The sequence below is a fragment of the Silene latifolia genome, chromosome 9 (assembly GCF_048544455.1).
Source record: "Silene latifolia isolate original U9 population chromosome 9, ASM4854445v1, whole genome shotgun sequence".
Classification (NCBI taxonomy): domain Eukaryota; kingdom Viridiplantae; phylum Streptophyta; class Magnoliopsida; order Caryophyllales; family Caryophyllaceae; genus Silene; species Silene latifolia.
Genome location: NC_133534.1, coordinates 193,703,971 through 193,723,621, shown reverse-complemented (window position 1 = coordinate 193,723,621; position 19,651 = coordinate 193,703,971).

Below are 19,651 nucleotides of genomic sequence, written 5' to 3'. Positions count from 1 at the left end.
GAGAGCCTGCTTGACACCCAGCGACGGCAATAACTTCGAGCCATTTACCACTAGCAACGACAATAACTTCTCATACCACCATCGTTTGACACGCAGAAATCGGGGAAGGGAGTTGGGTCGGCTAGGGACGACAAGGGGTTCGACGTCAGTTGGGGCACAGGCCATTGGGGGCGACTCGAGGGCTACAGGTTCGACGAGCGTCAATTGGAGGGGGAATGGGGTAGATCCGCTAAAGAACCCGAGGGCGGTGCGGTGCGGCCGACGACGCTGGGGATAAGCACTAGGAACGGGGCTGGGAGAAGGGGTGGTGAGGGTGAGGGGGTCTGGGAAAGGGGCTGGTAGTTTCGCTTTTTTCCTTTTTTTTTTGTTTAATTTTTTAAGAGTAAGGGTATGAATGGATTATAGAGGGAAAATGCGCGGGATATAGTAAAATGGTGCGCGGGATTTAGCAATTACGTTAATTTTCAATTTTACCAATTTTAATTCTCATTTTCAATCTCTCTCTCCCTTCCATTAATCTGATTTTCATTTCTTATTTCAACTTTTTTTTTCAAGTTCAGATAATTATTCTATCTCTTCTTTTTTTCTTCCTCTATTTGATATAACCAATTTGATTGGTTGGTATATAAAGTTTATTTACCAAAGTCGTTTGGTGGTCTAGGAATTAAATCTTCTGAAGCAGCTAATAAAGCTCTTCAAATTAAACTTCTATGGAAAATTCTTATGGATAACGAAAGTATCTGGGTCAAAGTCGTAACTAAAAAATACTTGAGAAATTGTTCACTCTTTGATCATAAGCCAAATTCAGTCTCTTCTTGGCAATGGCGTAAACCTATGAGTCTTCGAACTCTATTCAGGTAGGTAATGGTAGCAATATTAAATTGGGTTATTTCATAAGAATAATCCAAACTATACCTCGCCTTCTCATATTAATCCAAACTACACTTTAACTCAAAATAATTTGAATTAGGCCATCATTTTTCTCACAATGCACCCACGACATTTTGACCTACAAACTCAGGTAAACCCATCCGGTCATCCCATTTCTTTGTATTGTTTAAACATTCGTTCTTCTTCTTCATTAGCAATTCCCATCATTAACCAACACTCTAGTATTCTCAACCCAGCCAACCACCTTCACCCTTCATCAACACCGACGTTCACCACCATGGATTGGGAGGGCCTAGCAGTACGGAGCGGAGCGGAGAAATCGGAGTATTATGGGTGAACCCGGGTCATCGAAATCGGGTTTATTATTGAAAAATAGGCTGTAAATAGTGAAGAAGAGTCATTGGAGAAGGTTCTAAAACATCATCAGAAGGTTTTAGAAGAATTTTTGGTGAAGGGTAGGAAAATTGGAAAAAAGAAGGTTAAAGTTTGGATCTTTTTGATAAAATATCACCATATTTATCATTAAAACTAACATGGAGGTTATTTAGGGGAAGGTTCTAGAAGCTTATGGAGGTATTTTTGATGAAGATATGATTGAAATTTGGAAAAAAGGTGAAAGTTTGGATTTTTTTTATAGAGTAGTGTTGGCTATTCAGAGTTTGTAGGCATTTTGCAGGAGAAAAGGTGACTGTTGAACTGGTTTTTGGAGATGATGAAGAAAAATGTGGGGAATTGGAGGTTGGAGAGCCGGTGATGAAGGTGGTTGTTTGGCTTTTGATGAAAAGAGAGATTGTTGGTTGTCTTTGCTTCACCATTTTATTGTTGTTCATTTGTTGTGGGAATGTGGCAGAGAGACCGCAAGGAGTGAAGAAGGAGAGTTGGTGGTAGCAACGAAGACAGATTGCTGAGAGGAAGGAGGGAGAAGGGTTTGACGGAGGTTTTGGGTGTTTGATGGCTGAAAGCCTGAAGGGTATGACTTGAAAATTACGGAGTATTAAGGTTTACCGATTTTAGGTTTTTTTTTTAAGTGTAACCCGGCAAACAGGTTGCCGGTTACTTAGTTCATTGCGAGAAAAATGAGGGTCTAATTTAGATTATGTTAGAACACATTGTGTTGATGATGTCAAGTCCCTTTGTTATTTGATTGTTTGCTCTTAGTTGAAATGATTAGTGATTGAAGCAATCAAATGGACTTTCAACATTGATTCAAGATGATCAAGATAATCAAGAAAGTCAAAACAATGATATTTTCTAAGCCTTAGTAAAAAAATGTAAGAGTAAGTGGAACATTCTCATTTAAGTCAAGTTATGGCAAAACCATGCAACAGTACGTTATACTGTGGTTTCTGGTACTATCATACGGAGGAGGAATTTCGACCAAAATGTTTTAAGTGTTAAAACTTTGCAAACTTCGAACCTTAAACATTTGAATTTTCAAAAGATTGAAAATAATCTGAAATTTTGGAGTCACAAACCCACTTGACTAAGCCTCTAAATTTGTGCAAACACCTTTTACTAAAATGGCAAAGAAGACTTGTCAAACTTCTAAAGTAAGAAAAGTTTTTTGCCATTTTGGTAAAATATCACATGTTGAGTGTATAAGCTTAAGTTTTCTGATTTCTTAAGCCCCAAGCCTATAGTCTAACACTTACCATCACTCAAGGCTACCATTTTAATATTGGATTTAATTTTTCTAAGTTGTACTTACCTAAGACTAAATCCACTATAAATAGAGTGTCTTAGTCACATTTATTTCTTAAGACTTCCAAAGCATTTATTGTAAAACTTTGCAAATCATTTGTGCATTTAAAGCTTTGTTCTTAAAGTGTTTGCAAAACCTTTTCTGATTTTAAAGTCTTCAAATTGTTTTCGAAAAAAGCTGTAAAACCTCCAAGTATCAGTTCGCTGTACTGTGACATAATGAGTTTGTTCCATGATTCTCGTGTTAGATCTTAATTGTGATCTCCATGTTCATTTAGTGAACTCTTGAGATTCAAGATTCTGTAACACCTTGAGATAGAACCCATAAACTCTTGAAGCGGAGTATCTTTAAGTTTGAGTGCAACCGGAGTAGGTTGGCGAGTTATTTTCATTGTAAGGGGTTTAGTAAGTTTGAGTAAATTTCTAAACAAGCAATAAAATAACGGTTGGACGTAGGCCTCGGAGTAGAGGCTGAACCAATTTTTAAAATGTCGTTTGTTTGTTCATTTACTTTTACGTTCTTCCACTTTGCTATTTCTCGCATGTACCTAATCAAGTTCTGTGTCACAGTCACCTATACTGTGACATAGAACTGCTGTACCTTCTTGTGAACTTACACTCAATTAAGTTTCTCAAGTCTCGTACTTCAATATTCTTTACTTGAGTTAATTAATTAACCAAGTTAAGGATAAAAATTTTAAAAGGTACACCTAATTCACCCCCTCCCCCTCTTAGGTGTTTATCGTTCTTAACTTCTCAGATTATTTTGAATTAAAGTATAGTTCGAATTAATATGAGAAGGTGAGGTATAGTTTGGATTATTCCCATGAAATAACCTTATTAAATTTTGGTCAGATAATTGAGCCTTTTCATATCCTCTTACCAGCATTATTGATGCTAATATTACCCGTGATCTTAATATTTTGATTAAAGATTTCATAACACCTGATAAACAATGAGATGTTATTAAATTATCAGATTTAGTGCATAACGATATTGTTAATCAGATAATGTACTGCTACTAGGGATGGCAATGGATCGGGGCCCCGATCCAGACACTTAGGGTCGGACCCTAATGGATCGGGTTTGGGTCTGAAATTTGAGACCCTAATGGGTATGGGTCGGGTATGGGTCTCAATAAATTATTTCGGGTCTGGTTCCGGGTCTGATTTATGGGACCCGGACCCGACCCTTAGACCCGTTAAAAAAAAAAAAATCAAACACATACGCTAAGTCTTTGATAGACGAAATCTAATAATCCTAAAACATCTTCATCTCCATCTCCCTCATTCTATATCTAAATCACTCTAAACATCTAAACATCATCTCCCTCTAATTAACTATCCCTAACAAATCAATTCCACCTCTCGTTCTACATCCCCACCTCTCGTTCTAACTTTAACTCCTAATTAAACCCCCAAATCACCAACCACAACATCGACGACGACAACCATGAGAGGGCGACTGACGACTACGAGGTTGGCGACCAGATTTATGGGACCTGTGACAAACGTTCAGCGGCGAACATCCGGCAACAAGTTCAACGACGACAAGTGAATCCCTCCTTTTTAGGTTTTTTTATTCCTTTTTCTAATTCTTCAATTAATTTGTATGATTTTACTCTTTTTATTGTTCTTAATTTCATGGATATACTTGAAGAATTGAATTGAAATTGGTTTGAGAATTAGGGTTTGGTTTTTTGTTCGCTTGTAGAAGTTCCTGACTTTGGACTTAATAGAATTAGGATTTGGATTGAAAACTCATAGGGATTTTAAGGAGTACTTGTTTGAACTTTGAAGTGTAAATCCATCATTTTTCAGGGAATATCAATGCAGAGGTGCTTCCTCAACCAGGCCCTCGGGTAGACCCGGACCCGACCCGGACCCTTTGGGTATGGGTATGGGTCCAATAATTTTAGACCCTTTAGGGTCTGGGTCGGGTCCGGGTCCATGTGGTGGGGGTACGGGTCGGGTCCGGATCTTGTCGGACCCGACCCAGACCCGACCCATTGCCATCCCTAACTGCTACTCCACTCCCGTAGAATGATATCCCAGGTACCCTCATTTGGGGTCTGTCTGTAGATATTGTTAGTTCGGTTTAAAACTAACTACACATCAGGTTATGAAGCAAAAAGAGAAGATCTCAGCTATCCATTTCATATTGTCATCTTAAGTTATATTTTTCTTCCTTTAATGCCCTTACCCCCTCTCTTATATGTTTCTAATTGATTGATTCATCAACACCTCAATTAATTTTCAATTTCACCAATTTTAATTCTTATTTTCAATATCTCTCTCCATTCCATTAATCTGATTCTCATTTCTTATTTCAACTTTTTTTTCAAGTTCAGATAATTATTTTATCCTTTCTTTTTTTTCTTCCTATATTTGATATAACCATTGTAATTTTTCAAATTAGGGTTCTTCATTTTTCAGTTTCTGGGTTTGTAGCAATGTCGAATGGGGGTAATGGTGAGACCAACAAACAATGAAATTAAAAACGACTAACTACAAAAAGGAAGCAATTTGGGGAAGAATTAAAAACGTACCTGAGATTGGAACACAATGGGGATTTAGATTAGATGTAAACCCTAATCTGGGATTAATTTGGGGAAGAATTTTAAAGGATTGAGATGATTTTCACAATTCTCAATTTAATTGTGAAGCAATTTAGTTTAAGTTGAATGATGAGGGAAGTTAAAAGATTAGGTTAAAGAGGGTATATGGATGATATAAAGTGAGGGGAGTGTAAAATAGGGGTATTATTGTCTCCTCATGAACAAATAGGAGGTTTGTGGTCATTTGGTAGTTAGTATTAAACCGAACCAACAATATTAGTTTTTTTAAAGAAATTTTACTTTACTAGCAGTTGGTAAAATCTGAATTATACGTGTAGTAGCAGTTATTAAAGAACCCTTTATTTTACTAGTACTAATATATACGTCGGACTTTTTTTGGGATAAAAATCCTTTCCAGCGTTCTCCTAATTTGATTGGTTGGTATATAAAGTTTATTATCCAAACTCGTTTGATGGTCTAGGAATTAAATCTTCTGAAGCAGCTAATAAAGTTCTTCAAATTAAACTTCTATGGAAAATTCTTATGGATAGCGAAAGTATATGGGTCAAAGTCGTAAATAAAAAATACTTGAGAAATTGTTCACTCTTTGATCATAAGCCAAATTCAGTCTCTTCTTGATAATGACGTAAACTTATGAGTCTTCGAACTCTATTCAGGTAGGTAATGGTAGCAATATTAAATTGGGTTATTTCATAAAAATAATCCAAACTATACCTCGTCTTCTCATATTAATCCAAACTACACTTTAACTCAGAATAATTTGACTTAGGCCATCATTTTTCTCACAATACACCCACGACATTTTGACCTACAAACTCAGGTAAACTCATCCGGTCATCCCATTTCTTTGTATTATTTAAACATCTGTTCTTCTTCTTCATTAGCAATTCCCATCATTATCAACAACCAATCCACCACCACTCTAGTATTCTCAACCCAGCCAACCACCTTCACCCTTCATCAACACCGACGTTCACCACCACGGGTTGGGAGGGCCTAGAACTACGGAGCAGAGCGGAGAAATCGGAGTATTATGGGTGAACCCAGGTCATCGAAATCGGGTTTATTATTGAAAAATAGGCTGTAAATAGTGAAGAAGAGTCATTGGAGAAGGTTCTAAAACATCATCAGAAGGTTTTAGAAGAATTTAGTTTGGAACTTTTTGATAAAATATCACCATATTTATCATTAAAACTAACATGGGGGCTATTTAGGGGAAGGTTCTAGAAGCTTATGGAGGTATTTTTGATGAAGATATGATTGAAATTTGGAAAAAAGGTGAAAGTTTGGATTTTTTTTATAGAGTAGTGTTGGCTATTCAGAGTTTGTAGGCATTTTGTAGGAGAAAAGGTGACTGTTAAACTAATTTTTTGAGATGATTAAGAAAAAGGTGGGGAATTGGGAGGTTGGAGAGCCGGCGATGAAGGTGGTTGTTTGGCTTTTGATGTAAACAGAGATCGATTGTTGTGTTTGCTTCACCATTTTTGTTGTTGTTCATTTGTTGTGGGAATGTGGTGGAGAGACCGCAAGGAATGAGGAAGGAGAGTTGGTGGTAGCAACGGAGACAAATTGCTGAGAGGAAGGAGGGAGACAAGTTTGACGATGGTTTTGGGTGTTTGGTGGCTGAAAGCCTGAAGGGTATGACTTGAAAATTACGGAGTATTTAGGTTTACTGATTTTAGGTTTTTTTTAAGTGTAATCCGACAAACAGGTTGCCGGCTACTTAGTTCATTGTGAGACAAATGAGGGTCTAATTTAGATTATTTTGAGTTAAAGTATAGTTCGGATTAATATGAGAAGTGATAAGGCTAAAGTCGTATCACCTTAATCAAAGTAAACCTAAATTATTACTTGCAAATAGCTAGCGGTAAGAAGGGTTGAATCTACAGGGAGGCGAGTTAATTATTCTAGTTTGTTGATATTTAAGTTCGTCTTAAGGTAACCGTTTTCTTGAAGGATTTGATTGATTTGCTAAAACTAATTGCGATGTATAGAAAAGACAAATTCAATAATATTAAAGAGACTAGGGATCAAGCTCACTAGGTAGTTAGACGGAGGTGTCTTTTAACTAATTGATAGAGCGATTTATGTTGTTTAAGGTCAATATGATCAGTCGATTCTAATATGTCCTTTAGATCTAACTTAACATGCGGTCGCTATCATTAAGTTAATTCTATTCAGTTATTGTAGCCTTTACTAGTCTTAACCCGGTCGGTGAAAATCCTAGTTTGCAACACCAGTTAATTAATTCTGCAAAAACTAATCAACTAGATTAAAAACAATCAACTGAACAACAACAACAAAAAAGCAATTTAACTAACAATTCATTAATTACCCCCTTCTAGCAACTTAGATCCCTGTTCACCCTAGATTAGAGAATTAGCTACTCACACTAATAATAACAACATCAATGACGATATAAGAAAGCATAATTAAGAACATAATAAGATGAACAATAATAAAACAATTGTAATAATAAGAACTTTGAATTAATCAATAACTAAAGAAAGATTAGTACCGTAATTAAGGAGTATAGATCCGAAAGCAATGCGTAAAATAAACTAAATATAAAGTATTCTAGGAGTTTTAAGGTAAAATAAGACGTAAATTATAATAAGGGACTAATTAGGTATTTATAGAAAACATTGTGGACATGGGCCACCCGCACGCCAAGCCAATCTGTGGACATGCAGCAGTCGGAAAGCCATGCTCGGTGCGTATTAAATGCTTTCGACCAGATCGTTTTAGATTGGTCGGTTTCGTCTCGGCAAGGGTCTCGAAACGATGTTAGATATGTTCGGAGTCGCCACCAAGAAATTGTGGGATGCTTGGAAACCGTTCGAATCCACTTTATACCTAGGTCAATCAAGGCAAAAGCGGTGTTTGACATAGGTACTAAATATAAGGAATCGTCCCTCTTTAGCATCCTATCTCTAGAATGACTCTCGTTCGCCCTGGATAAGGTCATCCACTATCCAAAGTTTATGAGTAAAAGGTGAAGGTACGTATTGGGAAGATCTTTAATCGGACACCCAATCCCGCCCGCGGTAGCGGCCTCTACTGATCGATCTTGGTTGGTTGAATACAAAAGTTGATAAAACGGGTAAATGCATAACTGCGCATCCATAAGTTTAAACCTAATATGTAATACCCGTCCTTTTAGGGACCCGTTGTCCATCGTTGACTGACCTTAGACACCTGTCGAGACCTTCTGAAGCCTTACGAGTTGACCTTGCGACGTAGTAACGCTTTGAGTTATGGTGACTCGATCTAGCGGAGGCTAATCGATCGAGTAGCTTAGTCACTCGATCGAGTAGAGGCCACTCGATCGAGTAAGTAACGTGCTCGATAGAGTAACGGGAGTTAAGCGGGGAAAATAAGTCGTGATATCGTGAAACCCAAATCATTTCCTTTCCTTCTCTCCTAAACCTAGATGCCGTCATATCCTTATTTCTTCACCTTGATTCACCCTTTTGGAGCATTTGAGAGTAGAGACACCATGGGGATGAGAAGCATGAGTCGGGTAGCGGTCTTGACGCCGGATTGCTATGTATAGGTATGTTGTCATCATCATCATCGTCTTCCTTAGTTTCGTTTGTGCTTGTGACAGTAGTAATAGATGGTCATACTATTTGTTATAAGTGGTTATGGTGGTTGCTTTTTGTCTTACGGTCGTGTGCTGAATCGCTGTGGTTTGCTAAAGGTAGGTTCTCTTACTCAGTACTGTTGGTTGTCTAGTATGTCGATTGTAGTGCTTGATTTTTATTTTGTGTTCTGATTGGTTGAGTATATTGGTTGTAGTGGTTGTTGTTTGTTTGTCTATAGTTCGCGAGGCGCGTCCTCGGCTGAGTCGAGTCACTTGCAGGAGTGGCTTCACGCCCTTGATTCGCCCTCTGTGGAACCCGCCACAAGAGGGGATGTGCACATTAAGGAACATGGGTTATCGCTCGGAATAGATAAGTAGGGATTTGGTGGCTACGCCTGCGGTCCCCCAATGGCGGCGTTGATTACTGGTTGCGATTGGTCATCTCCCAGGACAGGACCTTCGAGCAGTCAGAGGAGTGTGGGTGGTTGGAGAAGATGATGTGTGTATGTTTGTTGTGTCCGGTTTTGTGTGTTCCTTCAGTTACTGACCTTGTGTGGTTGATGCGATCCCGCTAAGTGTTCACAAATTAAGATGTGGTCGTTGGTCACGGTCGAATCAAAACACAATTTATAGCTTAACAAGCAACTCTACAATTAGTAAAGAGGCAAGTAAAGGTCGGATCCCAAGGGACGGGAGTTGAAATGAGATTTCTATTGTAACTAGTGGTGTCTAAGGGGTGTCACAAATTGGGTTGATGTAGAAGGTTACTAAACTAGAATAACAATGAAAATAAACAAGCAAGATGAATAAAAAGGGGTGTAAACAATTGATTAAAGGCACTAGGGTGTCATGGGATCATAGGGGAATCATGGGATATGATCATACAAACATGTTCTCAAATTATAAGCAAGCAATTATTGTTGTGATGGATTGAGTTGGGTTATATCTTACAATCCTAGGAAAGTTTGGGTCCCGGAGCCGAATCGATTAGATTGTACAACACCTACAAGTCGACTTAATCTTCCCTACTCAACAACATGCATGGTCTAATGAGACTCGAGTTGGGTTATGTCTTACAAGTCTCATTGAAAAGATAGAAGATGATAGTAAATGCAAGGATTCATAGGCTTAGCATTTCATCAAATATAACATGTGCATGAGTTGAGATCAAAACAAGCAAGCAAATAAAACATGAAAGCATATTAATTTAAGCATGAATCATTCCCCATGTTGGTTTCCCTAATCACCCATTAACCCTAGCTAAGAGACTACTCACTCATTATCATATTGATCATGCTAGCAAGGTTGTCAATCATACCAACAATATGAAACATGATGAATAAATGAAAGTAATTAACAATAATTAAAAAGGGATTAAGAGATTATACCTACTAATGATTCCAATAATAAAGCAAGAATAATAGAAGTACTTGATGTTTGATTGAGAGGTTGTCAATCTCCCAATAATAACCCAAATAATCTTCAATTACCCAAAATAAAGGATGAACAAGAGAGAGATTAAAGAACTAAAACTTGGATTAAAACTTGATTAATACTTGATTACAATATTGAAGAGAGATTTGATTGATATTAACTACACTAATTATTGATAAGAAGAACATGCTCCTCTAATTAGCCTAATGGGGTATTTATAGTGAAAATTAGGGAGGATGCATTAGGGTTAACTAAGGGCTAAACTAGTAATTACACTTTTTAAGTTGAGCAAGGAGGACCCGGTATTTTCTGAGAGAAGGGCTTCTCTTTTCGTAGCTTGAAGAAGACAATCCGTGCTGTGAAGAAATCCGGGCGGAATAGGGTTGGGACGGGCGGATTGCACCGTTGGAATACGAGCGGATTCTGGGGAATCCGGGCGGATTGTTGAGGGGGAATCCGAGCGGATTCAGGCAAGGACGCTCGGATTGTGTCGGGGCTGGACGGACGGATTGTTGACAATCCGCTCGGATTGTCAGTCAGCATCAATTCTTCTTCTTTTCTTCCCTTTTCTTCATAAATTCCTTGGGGATTTCCTTGGGGACTCAAGGATCTTTCCTCAACATTGCTCTTCTACTATGATATGTACAAAGGCCTTCTAGTCTTGTCTCTCCTTGATGCTTGGTCATTGAATTCGATCAATTTAGTCTCGTTTTGCCATGAAAATGCAAGATTCTTACTCCTTTCCTACCAAGGGATCAAAATCTCAAAGAATATGCAAAACAAAGAACTAAAGATAAGAAATGACCCAAATAAGCACTAAAAAGCATGGAAACAAGGCTAATTCGGGGGCTAAATATGCGCCAATTATGGTCACATCAAATATCCCCAAACCGAACCTTTGCTCGTCCCGAGTAAAGAGGTGACAAAGACTAGGACCAATACTAACCTATCCTAATAATATAGCCGATATGAGACAATTAGCGGGTCTCACTCCGCCCCTTCAACTCACAACAAGACAACCATGAGGTAGGATGCCTTCTTGCCAGGCAAGGTGGGTCTTGCCAAAATGGCGACACATCCAAACATTAAGCACACAAAAACACATAATGGATGCATCTACAAAAAGAATAGCCACTCCCTCATCAAGTGGCGGAAATTATCTACAAGGGAAGCAATTCAAGGGTACACAATCCTTCATAGATGCAATTTGTTCAAACTACTAAGCCTAGAAGGATACCAATAAATCACCTCCAAAATGTGTCAAGCTAGGGTACCTTTGTTCTCAATCGTTAAATGCTTTCGTCAAGAATAGACTCCCTATAGTGTTAGAAACACTGGAGGATCGCGGAATTCCCCCTCTTGCCTAGACAAGAAGAAGGGTCGTCCCCTCTCTACCATGCACAAAAATGGATACGATGGATAAAGGGATCAATAGATATTTGAGTTTCACTTTTGGGAGTTTGCTTTTGGTTTTGTTTTCCCCCCCAATTTCTTGTGGCATATAACATTTGAGAACACTTTCTTTGCCATTTCTTTTTGATTTTTGGCATTTCAATACTTGACAACCTTTTTGCATTTCTTTTTGAACATTTTCAAAATCACCCCAATTAGTAACGAGGGTGCCTTGTATTTGAAGCTTAGGAGTTCTATTTTTGCTCCTCTTTTCATTTGATGCATTTTTGCAAACTTTCTTTCACTTTTCATTTCATTGAACTCAAATTGATTTCTTTTTTGTGCCCATTCCCTTTTGTTGACAAAATGTATGGTAGAACATGGATGAATGATGGTTGCATGGTTTCAAGGGTCACCTTGGAATAAACGGTAGCCAAGGAGTTATCACACCACAAGGTACTCTTGACTAGGCCTTAAACCATGGGTCAAAGGATACTAGCATGACGTATCCTAGGGTGTTTTACAAGTATTCTAACAAGCAAAGTCTTAAGAACAAAAGGCATCTACTAGGGCCTATATACACTTGTCAAGCTTTCCAAGTAGACGGTTTCACAAAATTTTTCTAACATGCAACTATATGCCATGATGCAACTAGCATATAAACATCCTAATGCAAATGATTCTACCAACTAATATGACAAACAATCTAAATACAAGCCCTAGATTCACATTGTTATACCGCATCAATCAAAATAAAGCCACATAGTCATTAACATAAAGAGGAAAAAGGAGATTGGAAAGATCATACCATGCGGTCTTCAATATCCTCATGTCTCGGATGTGGCGTAGTCAATCAATGTGAACAAGGATAAAACAAACACAATATATACAAGACAATATATACAAAGGAAATGAACTTGTTTTTGGGTTTTTCAATTTTTTCAATTTTTTATGATTTTTGAAATTTTTCAATTTTTTTGGATTTTTGAATAAGAGTTAAATGTTAGAATTCCCATCCCCACACTAATATGGGCATTGTCCTCAATGGCCAAAATGATGGAAATTATGCAAAGATGATGCATGATTTCTATACTAAATGCAATCTATACTAAGCTACACTACATGATGCATGGTTTTTGTTATGACAAAGAGGATAATTTAGATTACCTCCCGTTGCGTATGTATTAACTTCCCCAAACCGAGTGAGACACTATTGCTAATGTCCAAGGATGGGTATAGTTCATGCACACACTATGCTATGCATGAAACTAATTTGTCATTTTGGATTTTACAAATGGGAACAATAAAATAAGAACACCTCAATGGTACCGAGGTGTGAGTCCTTTGATGGGGCTAGGACTAAACCAACAATGATCAAAATGAAATAAAATACAAAGAGACAAGACACAAACTTCTTTTCATGAAAAATAAAGATAAAGAGGAGAGATGAGAAAACTTCACTTGAACTTAGGTGGGTGCTCTTGCTTTGCTCCACCTAGTAATGAAGTGGTCTCCTAGACATCGGCATCATTGATATAGGGATTTGCCGTCACTTCCCAATCAAAAACAATTTATAAAACCAAATAAAAGTAGTATTTATTCGGGTGTCGAACACGAAGATGGCGGGGGTTAGATACTTGGTTTGTTTAAGTCTTTAGTTTAGTCAAACAAAATAAGATGTTGATTTATCTAAAACTAAGATGCAAACAAGTTAAATTAAACTAAATGGGATTGTATTCAATTGATGGAAGGCTAAGGTCTTTGGGTTCACAAAGGGCAATTAGGGGGAGAAACAAGGTCTAACAAGAAAAGGGTAATAACGGTGGTCAAGGGTTTAAGACTAATTTCTTAGTCACCTTAAGCTCCTCAATAAGTTGTCACTTGATCGAGATGAACTAGCTACAAATAAAGCATAAAGACTACCCAATAGCATGAGCACCAAGACGGATCGAATGCATCAAAGAGATGTTCTAACTTTCATTAAAACTCATCTATAAGCACTTCTAAAACTATCTAATAGCACAATGCACAAAGGTAAGCCAAACATGTTAATAAAATGTCCAATTTTCATTGAGGCATTTCCACAAACACTTCAAATGCATTAAGAGTAGAAACCACATAATCACCCAATTCAAAAGGTTAACAACCCAAATTCATCCCCTTAATTACCCAAATTCCCCCTATGACCTTAGATAAGACTACTCACTCATGTTCATGGGTGAGAAATTAACAACAAATTGCAACAATAAACAAGTAAACATTGCAAACATGATAAAGACTAATACTTTTGATGAATAACAATTAAACAACATAAGAAATATAAACAAATGAAAATAATGTAAACAAAAGATGAGAATTGTACCAACAAAGAGGAAAATAACAATCTTGGACAATAATGGAAGAATGAATTTCTTCTAATCTTCAAATACAACCCAATTAACTAATTGTATACTAATGAGAGATGAAGAACTTGCATAAACAAAGGAAGAATTTAACTAATAATTATAGAAAGATTGCAAATTTTATTGAATGAAAAATGAGAAAGGAAATATTAGGGTTCTTGAGTTACAATATTGAGAGAGAAGGATGGACTAATCTAATTTTCTATCTAATTCTAAGGTAAATGGTATGGTAGTGTCGTGTGTGGTAAAGTAAGGTGTTTCTTTCATACTAAAATCTAATAATAATTATAATACTAATAATAATCCCATTACCCCTCCCCTCAATCAGCGACACAAATCCAAACACAAGGACAAAAAGGAATAAAGAAAAGGGAAACACGCAAAAGGGGTTGGGAGCCGGCCCACCGGCCACCGGTCAAGTGACCGTCTGGGAATCCCCTGGAAACTTCAACGAATTTAATGGTTCTCCCAGCCGGTGGGGGTGTCGGCGGTCGGTGACCCGGCTGGGGATGAAAATTTGATGCGATTTGAGCTGTGAGCCGGTTAGGCGGCGGACGGTTGCCCGTCTGGGAAAACAAATTGTGTTTTGTTCAATTGGAGGTACGGCTAGCTGCTGCCGAGGTCGATTGTTGTTGATGCAGGTGAGTTGTTGACGGATTGAATGCTGATGTGTGGCGAAGGTGAAGGCGGTTGCTGCCGTGGTTGTTGCAGATGCTGCCGGTTGTCGGAATTGATGGAACATGGTTATGAATGACGAAGGGTGGAATGAACTCGGATTTTGATGGCGGAATTCGGTTCCGAGTTTAGCTGGTCTGGGTTACTCGGTGATGGAGATGAGTGAAGTGTCGAGTTGATGATGTAGCAGGTTGTCGAGTGAAGAAGGTTAATTGATGCAGCTACTGTCGAGTTCAGGCGAGGTGGTGGTGAGCATGATGGAGGAAAATTGGCATTTGGTTGTGTGGATTTGCTTGAGGTCAATAATAATGGTGGCTTTGTATTTTACAGTGAAGGTGAAGGAGACGAAAGGGAAGGATGGGTTTGATTTGGGTAAAGTCAAATGTTGACTTGGTTTTGGTTGCTTGACTTGTCTTAATTTCCGCCTCCCTTCAATTTGTTCCTTAATTTCCGTCTCAAATTACTCTTAACTCGAATCTCCTCTTTATTATTCCGCCTTGCCTACACATTAAATTAATATATTAATAAAATAATAGTAATAATACGAAGATTACAATAAAAATACGATTAATTATTAAACATGACTAAGGCGACTAATTATTATAAATTAATAAATAAATGAGCTAATAAGTCGATTAAGCATACAAAATCGAGTCGAATAAAAGGTTAAAGTATGAGTAAAATGACGCTAAAATACGAGTTATCAAATCTCCCCACACTTAAACCTTACTCGTCCTCGAGTAAGCTCATTAAAACTAAACCGAGACCCATAATATAAAAGACTGGCTAATCTAATAATATCCGATGAAAGACAATTAACGGGCCTTCTCCGTCCCTTCAACTCACACCGAAACACAATGAGGTATGCATCCCGATGCAAGGCAAGTGGGGGCTTGCAGAAAATTTAGACACATCCAACATTTAAGCATTTAATCAATCATAAGATGCATCACAAAAAGTCAAACCGCTTTCCTCATCTAAGCGGCCGTTTTACTTTAAACAATTAAAGGTTTTGGTCGGGAGATACCGTCTCAAAGTCTTGGCGGGTGTCGATGCCCTAGTGGTGGCTCAAGCAACCTCAATGTGACAACCAAATGCCTAAGAAACAAATTCAAAGGCGGGAAAGGGGGAAGCAAAGCCTAACCTTCAAGATTTACATGTCCACACAAGATTCAACCAAATTGACCCATGACTAAGGGGACCTAGACTACCGACTTCCTCACGGTTTTCACTAGTCTCTCATTTTCTTTTTAGAACGGGTGATTTCTGTGCAAAAGTAACCAAAATCACTCAACTACTCGACTCGTGAGACATGCCCGCAATCTAACATGGAATCCTCTCCTACAAGACCATTCACGAGATGCAAAAAAAAGGAAAATATGCATAAAAGAAACAAGGGTTGTAACGGGGCTAGGTGATGGGTCGAAACGGGATTGGTGCAAGCACCGTTATGGATCATTTGGAGTTTAAAATCAAGTAGTTGTCAAAATTCCGCTTCTCCCACTTTTATTACAACAAAAGAGTAACGTCTACACCCTAACAAAAACCGGTTTCCCGAATTAGTGCAAACATTGTGCAAACCCGACTCTCTTTGGAAAAATACAAAAAATCGTCACCTTATTGCAACCAATGAGCAACGTCTACACCCTAACAAAAAAATGGCTTGCCAAAATCGAGCAAAAAATGTGTAAACCCGACTCACTTAGGAAAAACATCAAGTCCCCTTTTATTTTTGCAACGCCTTTTTCTACTCCATTGATGAAGGAGTGTTGCCTGGCTTTTTCTTATCAAACAAAATAATTGTGCAATTTTTTTTCTCTTTTTCATTACATTTTTCTCCTTTTCTATTTTCTTTTTCTTTTCTTTTTCAAAACCTCTTTATTCAAAGCAAACCAAACTAAACCATCATTCCGACTCAAGTGGATTGTGCACATCCACTAAACCAAGATTCAAATCCCCTTGCTTCATACTACCAAAACTCATAGACAACTTTCTTGATCAAGGTTGGTTGTTTTTGGGTTGTAGTTAGTATCGTAGGTATCAAATGAAAGGTCAAGGCTCAAAAGGGGTAAACAAAATCGGTCCTAGTCTAAAGGGTCGAAGAATTAGGCTTATTTGGCAATGTGAGGCTCAAAAAAAAAAAATGCAACTTGTTGTTTCAAAATATGCATATAAATGAACATCTCATGGTCTAAAAGGAAAGGACGCCATGCTTGTGCGTCGTGATGTGACATGCCACGCGAGGAGCCTACTCACATCTAAAGGGGGACCGGGTATGGATGTACCGGTCCCAAGGAGGCTCTAAATCTCACATGTAAGTAGCTATGTTGAAATCTAGGCCTAGTCTACGGTCTTGGTCTCACATGGCGGTCAAAACTTTCCGGTCTAGCCTCATTTCCCGGGTATTTGCAAGCAAACACCCTAACAAGGAGGTCACTAGGTGCAAGCCACTAAGAGGGGAAAGACACAACTTAGACAATATCATCATAGAGGGTATCATACTCCCTTCCTAAACCAAATTTTGTTCAAAAATTTATATACAAACTCGATGCAAAATGTAAATAAAGCAACAAACACATATTCACAAGATACGAAATGCATTTCTAAGTACTAGCAACATAAATAAACATGCAACAATTATCTAAACCTAGCAGCACGTAAGCAACACACACCAAGTTCCAAAATGGAACATCCTCATCAACATAGCCCATCCTCCTCCATATATCCAACAATATAAAGGAAAAGAATAGTAAAGGAGAAAGGGATAGGAAAGATTAAACCGAGCGGTCTTCTAGTCTCCTAATGCCTCAAATGTCCCGTATGTGCCTGCGCCACTTGTTAGACAAACATATATACAATGCAATATTTTTGTAATTTTTGAATTTTTTCAATTTTTAGGCATTTTTTTGAATTTATCAAATTAACAAGCAAATATATATACAAATATAAACAATATGCACAAAGTGGATATTTCCCTCCCCACACTTGAAATTTACATTGTCCTCAATGGAACAAAGTATAGGGAGAGAAAAGGAAAAATAAACAACATATTTTTGGTGGTTTTTGAATTTTTGAAAATAAAAATAACATATTTTTGGTATTTTTGATTTTTGGAAATTAAAATGCATGTTTTTGGTTTTTTTTTTTTTTATATTTCAAAGTAAATAACATGTTTTTGGATTTTTAAAATGATAGAATTTTCTCCCCACACTTATTTATTTACATATTCTCAAAGGAAATAAATGTGTGGAGGAAATTCGGAAATGAAATACATGTTTTTGTTGATTTTTGATTTTTCAAATTTTTAGTGATTTTCAAATAAGCATGCAATGCATGATCTAACCTATATGCAATATTGAAATACGATGGAAGCTATACTATATGAATGCAAAGAGGACTAATTTATATTAGCTCCTTTTCGAATCATGTCACTAAATGCAAAATGCGGTAAAAACTTAAATAAAGAGAAGGAGAATATATACATTGCGGTGGTTTTTAAGTAACTCCACCAAACCTCTTCATTCAAGGACTTCATTCAACCGGGATCAATATCCCGAGATCCCACCAACCTTCTACCTTCAATACAAGGATCACCAACACATGAACCCTTGTTCTTCATCATCAAAGTATGCAACTTACTCATGGCATCTTGAACTTCTTGCCATTTTCGGTTCATTTCTTCTTCAAGCTTTTCCTTAGTCTCTTTGTCAACATTAGGGTCACATACCCTTTTTCCTTTCGATCTCTTCCTCCATCTTTTTGGTTTCTTCTTTTCAATTCTTGGTTTTGAATTTGGAGGGGCATTGGTGATAGAATTGAACTCGGTTTCCCAAGTCTTGCCCATTTCCCCACACTTATCTTTAGCATTCACTTCTTCTTCAAGGAACTTATCCGGTGGCTCATCATTAACTTTCGGCTCACAAGAAATTAAGAGCTCCATGTTCTCATCTTCATTCTCATGGAGTTCTAATGTTTCCACGGCAAACATGTTTTGAACCACGGTTTTCTTTGAAGCATGTGGTAGCTTGAATTCAACTTTTTCCTTCCCAATTTTGAATGACAATTGTCCCTCTTTGACATTTATGGTAGCTCCTCCCGTGGCCAAAAATGGCCTACCAAGAATGATACGAGAGCGTCTTCCCATAGGGATGTCCAACACAATAAAATCGGTAGGAATTGAAAGCTTACCAACTTGAACCATGATATCCTTGAGAATCCCATTCGGAGATTTGATTGTCCCGTCGGCAAGCTTGATTGTAATGGAAGTGCGGGCTAAGCTTGAAATATTCAACCTCTTCACAAGGGCAAGTGGTATGACACTCACACTTGCCCCTAAATCACATAAAGCACTATCCACCTTTTGGTCACCAACGGTACAAGGAATTGAGAAACTCCCGGGATCATCAAGTTTGATGGGGATTTCTTTAGATATGACCACATTGCACTTCTCACTTGAGAAATCAAGCTCATGGCTACTAATATCCACTCTTCTAGAAATGACTTCTTCTTGCTTGGCCAAAGAGTGCTCTTCTACCATCACCATCTCTTCTTTTTCCGGGTTCTTCTCAACTTCTACCATCACATTTGGTGCTTTCACAATTTCTTCAAGCACAAATTCTTCACTCATAGTGGGTGGTGAAGTCATAATCATCTCTCCCTTACCCGGGTCAACTTCAACATCCAAGCTTGTACCATGAATTGTCATTATTTGCTCAAGCACATAGTCTTCTATGCTCTCTTTTTCGGGCTCACGGTCAATTTCTTGGAATGTTTCCATAGCTATGGAAAAGGGAGTAGTGTAAGATAACTCCTCTTGACTTGGCAAATCAAATGACTCTTCTATTTCCTCTTCAACTCCAACCATGATAGCATTAACTTCCTTTGCCTTCATAGGGTCTCTTGGATTTTGCCCTTGTCTTAGAAATACACCCGGTGGTTTTTGAGAACTCATGAGAGCTTGGGAAGCCACTTTAGCTTCAAGACTCTTGATTT